This window comes from Zalophus californianus, chromosome 12, assembly GCF_009762305.2.
Source record: "Zalophus californianus isolate mZalCal1 chromosome 12, mZalCal1.pri.v2, whole genome shotgun sequence".
Classification (NCBI taxonomy): Eukaryota; Metazoa; Chordata; class Mammalia; order Carnivora; family Otariidae; genus Zalophus; species Zalophus californianus.
Genome location: NC_045606.1, coordinates 71,966,509 through 71,976,074, shown reverse-complemented (window position 1 = coordinate 71,976,074; position 9,566 = coordinate 71,966,509).

The window sequence follows — 9,566 nt, the reverse complement described above, 5'->3', positions numbered from 1 at the left end:
TACCAGTGAAATTTCTCACTAGTTACCCAAGACACGTACAGGGTCAACACACAAAGTCGTTCAGGGTGTACAGGCAGTGCTCCGTGCAAACACCCAGCAGAAAGAGCAGGTAAAGGTTCCAGCCAGCACTGGACTCCTCCCGTCAGTGCCCTGTAACAGGGTTATGTCCACAAACAGAGCTTCCTTTTTTTAATTTGTTCAAAGGCTCTACTATCTGGTCCAGAGGCGACCCTAAAGCCAACCTCACCAAGGTGAGACTTAGTTTACTATAGAGAGCGTGACTCATTCCAGACCCTAACCTACATTAAAACAATTACGATGACTATAAATTGCATCATTCAGTCTTCTGGGATGTGCAGCATCAGTTTCTGGTAGATCCAACAATCTGAGGGCTATAGAGCAGCAATTTAGTATTTCCTGCTGTAGATTAATAAAATATGGTTCTGTCCATAAAGGAGTTTACAATTTAGCAGATCAGAAAATTAAAACAGTGAAATAGAAGAAGCACAAAGTCTTTTGTAAGTTTAGGGGAAGGGATTTCTTCTGATAGAGGAAACTGAAGTCTTCCACGAGACTGTAATAAGCAGGCCATTGAGAGGTAGACAGAATTGTAACAGCAAATAAGAGAGCACTTTATGGGGTGCCTGGGTGGCTCAGTTTGTTACGCGTCTGCCTTCGGCTCAGGTCATGATCTCAGGGTCCTGGGATCGAGCCCTGCATCAGGCTCTCGGCTCAGTGGGAGCCTGCTTCTCCCTCTGCCCCTCTCCCCCAACTCGTGTACTCTCTCTCTCTCTCTCTCGCTCACTCTCGCTCTATCTCAAATAAAATCTTAAAAAAAGAGAGAGAGGAAAAAAGAAAAAGAGAGAGAGAGCACTCTATGCAAACAAATACAGCCCAAAGCAAGGTAGTAGGAAAACATGAACATATGAGGAAACAATTGTGCTTTCAGGGAGAATGCAAATATTTCAAGAAGAGTAAGAAAAAACAATGCTAATTAATACTGTGAAAGTATAATCAGAAGGGAAGGACTGGGGGACTCATAGCATCCAGTCTGGATTTTAAACCTTGCAGCCCAGGGCTCCCTATAGGGCCACCTTGGCCTCTTCTACCAGAAGAGCTCCACATTTATCTGTTATACAGACCAGTGCCACAAACTAAGAGGGAAAAAAACAAAAACACTAGTCGAATCTGGCTTCATCTTTCCCCTGGGAACTGGGACCAAGAAAGTTACAAGCGGCCAGGCCGGCAGCATGTAACTCGCTCATGGCAGGCCAAGACTGGAACCTGAGGCTTCTGCTCTTTCCACTTCTCAGCTTCTCATTCAGAATGTAAATAGCCTCAGCTACGTAAGACAGTGCATTAGAAAAATCAGCTGAGCTGCAAGCGAAGATGGCACGGCACATTCTAGGGAATATGGACTTAATTCTGAACACTTTAGAAAGCCTTCTGGTGTCATGAGGCCGGAAAAGCAGATTGTTGGCAAATCTTGGAGGTCCTTAAACGTCAATCCAACCAGGAGTTGGATTCAATTCACTAGGCAGTGCGTAACTACTAAACTTTTAAAACTGTGGAATGCAATTATTGGATTTAGCGTGTTTTAATTGCCTTACTTTAAAGTCCCTGTGGCTTATGTCTTTTCAGTAAGATGGGAGCTTTCTTTGTCTTTGCCTTTGTTGCTCTCGTTGACCTGGAGGCAAATTGTCGGTCTAGTATGCTGAGTTTTGGGTTTTCTTTTTCTCCCCCCCCTTTTATTTTGCATTCTGTTTTTGTTTTCCCTAATTTATATGTCCTTTGAACTTCCTTTAGATTTGATCTGAGACTTTAGCATAGTTTGAGAAGCACACAGTACCTCTAAAAGTCTCTCCGTGCAGGGTGTGAAAAAATGAAACAAAACATGAGTGCCTGAGTGCCGAGGGAGAGCCTCCTGTTGAATAGGCTAAGATTCTAGCTCCGATATTAGGGAGGCTTACGGAGTGGAGAGTTCTTGAGAGCAGATGATGTGGACTTGCCTTGGGACTTTTGATCACGGTATACTGTAACTGCTCTTGCTCTGTCCAGCACAGCGTGCATGCTTTGGAATTTAAATTTAGAGATCTTTTATTCTCTGCAGTTATGTCTGGGGAATCTTCCAAATCAACAGTCTGCTTTTTGATTTCAAAGGCTAGACAAAAATATTACAAAACAGTCCAGTTTTTCATTTCGAAGTTGAATAAGGTAAAAATGCACAATAGCTCCAAGAAGCCCAAGCAAAAGTCAAAGCTGGCCCTCTTACCATGCGGTCGCCCTTCAGCCCACTGGATGAGCTATCTTGTTATGTTCTCTGAGGAAACGAGGAGATGATCAAGAAACTCTAGCTGGAATTGAAACGGAATTTTCTCTACTAAAAAAAATTGTATAATATTTTAGTATAATGCTATGATTATATTGGCTAGGACTTTCAACAGGAATAAACAACTTTGATGGTTAGGTTGGTGTTTACTCTGAAAATAGTGTTATTGTATGATTGAAATGAAATATAAATGTCACTTACCATATAGAATCAGTTTCTGAAATTTTTATTGCCTCGAGGTTGAAAATTTGTGGAAGTCTGAATAAGTGCAATCCAAGGGTAGTAATTATAGTGTGAACATCCAAGACTCCTTTTGCTCTCATGAACTGTTCCAAAAAAATAGAATTCAATGCTAGCCTCACGTGAGACATTCTGTTGCATTACTCAGGGTAACTTTCAACCAATGGATGTATTTTAACTTTATTAAAAAATTCTGAATTCTTGTTTCTCTTACTTTTCAAATGTCATACATTTTGTGGTGCTTTCTTATTAATGTTGTTGTTTTTAAATGAGGCCCGGAGACTCCTGATCTCAGCAAATATCTTGGTGAATACGCTTTTGCTTTGGGGCAAGTACAACTTAATATTCATAACTCTTGGAATGCAGAAGCAAAACGTGAAGAGAATCATTGTGATTCCCAAGCTTTAGGTATTGGGGCTAAACAGCTGATGTGAACAACTTAGGGGATTAAAAGTATCATGTAAAAGCCAAAATCACTCTGAGTTTCAAAAATCCAGGGAAAGGAAAACTCTACTACTAGTTGACATTTCAATAAAATATGGCTGAGAAGAAAATGCCATGTATCAGGATATCTCAATGGGCTAGCTTTGAACAAAACAATAAAGCAGAGACAAAGAAGTAAAATAAAAATATATCCCAGTGATAACACTTGAAATCTGAAAATCAATTAAGGCAATTTTGAATAACACAGATTTAGTAATTTGAGACGTTCAAATGAGAACCAAGTAAGGTGGATGAGTATATTAGTACTTCTGCTTACAAAAGTTTATTGCTTTCTACCCAACAGTCACCAAAATCATTGAAGATGTCAAGGGATTCTAAAGTTCATTTTTTGTGCGGCATGAAGTTACTATTTTGTAGTATGCATCACAGTGCACAGCATAAGCAAGGACTGTAAAGTATTCTTAGACTTTTAGGGATATGGGTAAAAAATTTTTTCTGGGAAAGCCCCAAATTTGCTCCTTATTTTTAAGTTGGTATACATTACTGCAAATTAAGAAGTATCAAAAGATACAGAAATGTATATTTCTGTCTCTGTTCATATGTTTTTGTATTTCTGATAATATTGGTCATGTACCATTTTACATAATAAATAAGATCATACACCATTTATAAATTCATATACTGAGAATGAGACAAATAAATAGACTGGTTATGCTGGAAAAGAGAACAGTGGAATAGGTTTATCAGTATTGAGGAGAAAAGATAACTTTAAGATTCCTAAGATTATTCCCTCATAGTATACATCCCACCCCAATCTGGAGAAATTTGAACTAAGAGTAAATAGGCAGACTTACCCCAGTTTCCCTAAATTAGTGTCCTTAAAGTAGGGACATCAACAAGGACAACAAATAAAGACTTCAAAATATAATCAAGCAAAATAATGAAGAATTGAATTGCAATTCCAAAGGATACATTATAGTCTAGGAAAATTTTCGACAGCAATCTACACTAGGAAAAGTCCTGATGAAGTTTTAAACTTTGGAGGTAAAGAACTCTTTAGTCAAACAACTAAACAACTGTTTGGCGAGGATGTGGAGAAAGGGGAACTTTCTTACCCTGTTGGTGGGAATGCAAACTGGGGTAGCCACTCTGGAAAACAGTATGGAGGTTCCTCAAAAAGTTAAAAATAGAACTACCTTATGACCCAGCAATAACACTACTAGGTATTGACCCAAAGGATACAAAAATACCAACTCAAAGCAACATATGCACCCCTATGTTTCTAGCAGCATTATCTACAATAGCCAAACTATGAAAACATCCCAAGCGTCCATCGACTGAAGAATGGATAAAAAAGGGCACCTGGGTGGCTCAGTTGTTAAGCGTCTGCCTTCGGCTCAGGTCATGATCTCAGGGTCCTGGGATCGAGCCCCGCATCGGCTCCCTGCTTAGCAGGGAGTCTGCTTCTCCCTCTCCCACTCCCCCTGCTTGTGTTCCCTCTCTTGCTGTGTATCTTTCTGTCAAATAAAGAAATAAATAAAATCTTAAAAAAAAAGAATGGATAAAGAAGATGTGGTGTATATATATATATATATATATATATATATATATATAATGGAATATTACTCAGCCATAAAAAAGAATGAAATCTTGCCATTTGCAATGACATGGATGGAGCTAGAGAGTATAATGCTAAGTGAAATAAGTCAGAGAAAGACAAATGCCATATGATTTTACTCATATGTGGGATTTAAGAAACAAAGCAAACAAGCAAAGGGAAAAAATAAGAGAGAGAGAGGTAAACCAAGAAACAGAACCTTAATTATAGAGAACAAAAACTGATAGTTACCAGAAGTGGGGGGGATGAGTTAAATAGGTGATGGGGATTAAGGAGCGCATTTGTTGTGATGAGCGCCGTGTGTTGTATGGAAGTGTTGAATCACTATATACCTGAAGCTAATATTACATTGTATGTTAACTAACTGGAATTAAAACAAAAACTTAAAAAAATACAAATTTCCAGATGTAAAATAAATAAGTCTATTGTATTAACTTTGTAAGATAACAGACGGTAACTAGACTTAGCATAATGACCATTTTGCAGTGTATACAAATGTCCAATCACTATGTTGTATATCTGAAACCAATATAATATTGTATGTCAACTATACCTCAATAACTAAATAAAAGATTTTCAACACAGAAAAAAAGGAAATCTAACCAATGGAAGATGCTTGATTGGAGATGCTGGGATAAAAGAAGAAAGGCATCTGTCAGTGCCCAAAGATAGTAAAGCAATAATTACAAAGGGGAGAGAGAAAGAAAGCATGAGTGAAAAATGTATACTCAACCCAGTTATCATCCAGCTATAAAGGAAACAGAGATTCAGATTTGTGGAGGAAAGGCAGCAGGTTATGAACCTTGTGGAGAAAAACAAAAGCAAGGTCAAGCAAGCAAAAGAAATGAAACAAAAAAAGCTACTTAATGAAATCCTGTCCCAAGAGATGAATTTTTTAAAAAGTTCAAAACTGAGAAACAATGAAACTGACAGAAAAGAACTGATGGTGAGTTTCGAATCCACTTAAATATAAAACAAAGGGGTATAAATGTAGAAATCAGAGAAAATTTGTATTATTGACTTGGACGATGTATATATAGGCTTACACATTTTGGGAGGAATTGATGCTCTGGAAAATAGCTCTTTAGCTAACCTGAAAATTACTTTAATTTATGTTTAGGACTTTTCACTTGCCACTTCCTCCAAAATGCTTTCCTATATAGAGGTCATAAATGGCTGCGTTATTGAAATAGGTAGCTCCTAGTTCTTTAGCAATTTGGATTAGGAGAAGAAACCATGGGAGCATGTTTGAGTGCTTTTTTTTTCATCATTCAGCAGAAAACACTCCATAGAGAAAGAAATTGAAACATAGTTTAAAATTTTATTTCATATGCAATGTTTTCTTGTTTTTTTGGTCAATCTCCAATCATAAGGGAAATTATATCACTGGTGATGATAAATTTTTATCTAGAGTTTAGGAATTCCATCAATTCAGTTTTCAAATTCTGTTAAATGTCATCAAAATTGAAATCGATATTTTTATTTTAAAAATAGCATAGTATTGTTATAAGATCATCTACCTACCCTTTCCTCTACATATAAATATGTACCACATTGAGTAATATTCAATTTTATTAATGAATACTTCAGATGGTTAGATTTGGGTTGAGTGGGGTTTTTTTTAGTTTCTATTTTTAATAAATAATTTACAATTAAAATGTGTCATTTTTATTAGGATCTTTTAGAGCAATTTCAGGTTCACAGCAAAATTGAGGGCAAGGTACGATATTTTCCTTATATCCTCTGTCCACACACATGCACAGCTTCTATTACCATCCCTGAGGGATGCATTTGTTACAACTGATGAGCCTACTTGGACACATCATCATCACCCAACAGCCACAGTTTACATTACAATTCACTCTTGGTGGTATACATTCTGTGTTTGGACAAATGTATAATGACACATATCCATCAGTAGGATATTATGCAGAATATTTTCACTGTCCTAAAAAGCCTCCATGTTCTGCCTATTGATTCCTTCCCCCTACCTAACCCCTGGCCACCACTGATCTTTTTTACTGTCTGTATAATTTTGCCTTTTCCAGAATGTCACATAATTGGAATCAGACAGTTATGTAGCCTTTTCAGATTGGTTTCTTTCACTTAGTAAATACATCTAACTTTCATCAATGTCTCTTCCGAGCTTGAGAGAGTCTTCGTCTTTCACTTTTGAAGGATAATTTTGCAGGGTGCAGCGTTCTGTGTTGGTGGTCTTTTGCTCTCAGCACTTAAAATATTTCACTCCACTGTTTTCTTGCTTGCATGGTCTCTGAGAAGCTGGATGTACCTCTTATCTTTGTTCCTCTATAGATAAAGTGTTTCTTGCCCCTGGCTTCTTTCAGGAATTTTTCTGTATCTTCAGTTTCCTGTAGTTTGAAAATGGTATGCTTTGGTGTAGTTCGATTGGTTTGGTTTTTTTGTTTTTGTTTTTGTTTTCATTTCTCCTGCTAGGTGTTCTCTGAAATTCCTGGTTATGTGATTTGGGGTCTGACATTAATTGGGGAAATTCGCCATCATTTTGTTTCAAATATTTCTTCTGTTCCTTTCTCTTTCTTCACCTTCTGTTATTCCTACTAAGCATATTTTACACCTTTTGTAATTGCTCCACAGTTCTTGGATATTCTGTTCTTTTTTTTTTTTTTAAGATTTTATTCTCTTTGCTTTTTGATTTTCCAGGGTTCTACTGATGTGTCCTCAAGCCCAGAGATTCTTTCCTCAGCACTGCCATCCAATCTACTAGGGAGCCCATTAAAGGCATTCTTCATTTCTGTTCCAGTACTTTGATCTCAAACATTTCTTTTTGGTTTCTTCTCAAGATTCCATATTTCTGCTTACATTCCCCATTGGTTCTTGCCTGCTATCTAATTTATCCATTCCAGCCCTTGGCATATTAAATATAGTTGTTTTAAATTCCCACTATGATAATTCCAACATTTCTGCCATGTCTGGTTCTGATGCTTGCTCTTTCTTTTCAAATTGTGTTTTTTGCCTTTTGGCATGACTTATAATTTTTTTCTCGATAGCCAAACATGATGTGCCCAAGGAACAATTGTAAATAGGCCTTTAGTAACATGATGGTGAGGTGTGGGGTTTGGGGAAGTGTTCCTTAGTCCTGTGATTAGGTCTCAGACTTTCAGTGAGCCTAGGCCTCTGGACTGAACTTCCTAAGTGTTCCTCAGTTTTTCCTTTCCCTTTGGGTGGGACCAGATGGCTAGTGTTGTCTAGAGTTGGGTATTTCCCTCCTCCCTGATGAAAGGCTACAGCTGGCTTGAATTAGGTATTTCCCTTCCGCCAGGTCAGATAAGCTCTGATAATATGTGGGCAGGTTAGGCCCTGGTTTACTAGTTTCCCCTGAGGGCAGGCCTTATAAAGAAGAACAACTGTGTTCTGGTGTATTTCAAAATGGTTGCTTTCCTCCTCCCCCTTGCTGGAAGCAGGAGACAATTTTTCTCCGTATTTACTGTGGGAACCTAGTCAAGCTTCTGGAGGTAGATCTCATAATATTGTGGGGGTTCCCGGCTATGACTGTGTCTCCCCTGGAGTTTTTTAACTCCTAGACTTGCCCACGCTGAGCCGTCAACAATTTCTCAATTATGTTTCAGGTTTCCTACCCTACTCATTCCTATGGAGGTGTCTGCTCTTGAGTCTCTGCTCCGGTAAGTTGTGACTCCCTGAATTCACCTGTCACTCTCCAGGCTTGGAGGCAGCCATTTGCCTTGTGTCCTCCCTTCTCTTAAGACTCTGAGAAGAGCTGTTGACTTTTCAGCTTCTTCAGCTTTTTAGTTGTTAGAATGAAATGGCAACTTCTAAGCTCCTCGTGTGCAGAAATGAAAATCAATGTTATTTTTTAAAGTAATTGTGAAACAAAAAAGTAAAAACTATTGAAGATTAAAATACAAGTAGATAACATAATTGATACCACAGTGTAAAAGGCCATAATTTTTTAATCTATAAAAGAATTTTCCTTGTATTACAAATGGTTAAACTTGTATTTCTTCATAAAATATCGACATTGAGACGTTTTTGGTTTCCCACATGTTGCAACTTATATCTAAGGTTTTAATATCGTAATCAGGGATAATATTTGATATTTGAGTCAGAGGTATCATATTTAAAAGTCTTTGAGACATTAATTTCACTTGCCTGACAGCAAATTCTTATCCATTAATTTATTCAAGACTATTCTAATTTACATCACTTCTTATTGACCTGAAATTTACTATTTTCAGCCTACTAGTTGAAAAATTAACAAATGATAGGTTTCTAACATAAAAACAGTATCATCTTTTTTCTTTCTTCCTTTTTTAACCAAGACTTACCCAGAATGAGGATGTTCTTGGCAGTTAAACCATACTTTGCAGTGTGCCTGGAATTCCCTGTTATTGCTTTGCCTATGTCAAATTCTTAAGCCTTCCTCAAACCATTGCACAGTCTACCTTATACCAATTACCATGTGAAGAGCAACTAGACACTGAAAGTAAGTTGCCATCTGTGCGTGACACATGAACCATAGCAGACAAGATCATGAACTATGGAGGCAAACTGGTTGCAACTGAATCCTGGCTCCATTACTCATCAGGTTTGTGACCTTGAGCTAATTATTTAACTTTTCTGTGCCTCTGTCTTCTCCTCTCTATAATGAGGATAATAACAATGCATACCTTATAAGGTTGTTGTGAGGATTAAATAAGTTAAATAAGTCAAACATTTGGGTATGTCCTGGTACATAGTAAGCACCATGTGTTAGCTTTTATCTTTATCATAATAACAAATATCCTACTATGACTTATGCTTCTAAAATCTAAGAATCTAAGAGCATATATGACAAATCAGATTATTAGAAATACTGTGTGTTAATTTGAGAACTAACTTAGAGAGTTGAAACAGATTTTGTAACTGTAGAATATAATTTCGTATGCTGACCATACAGTT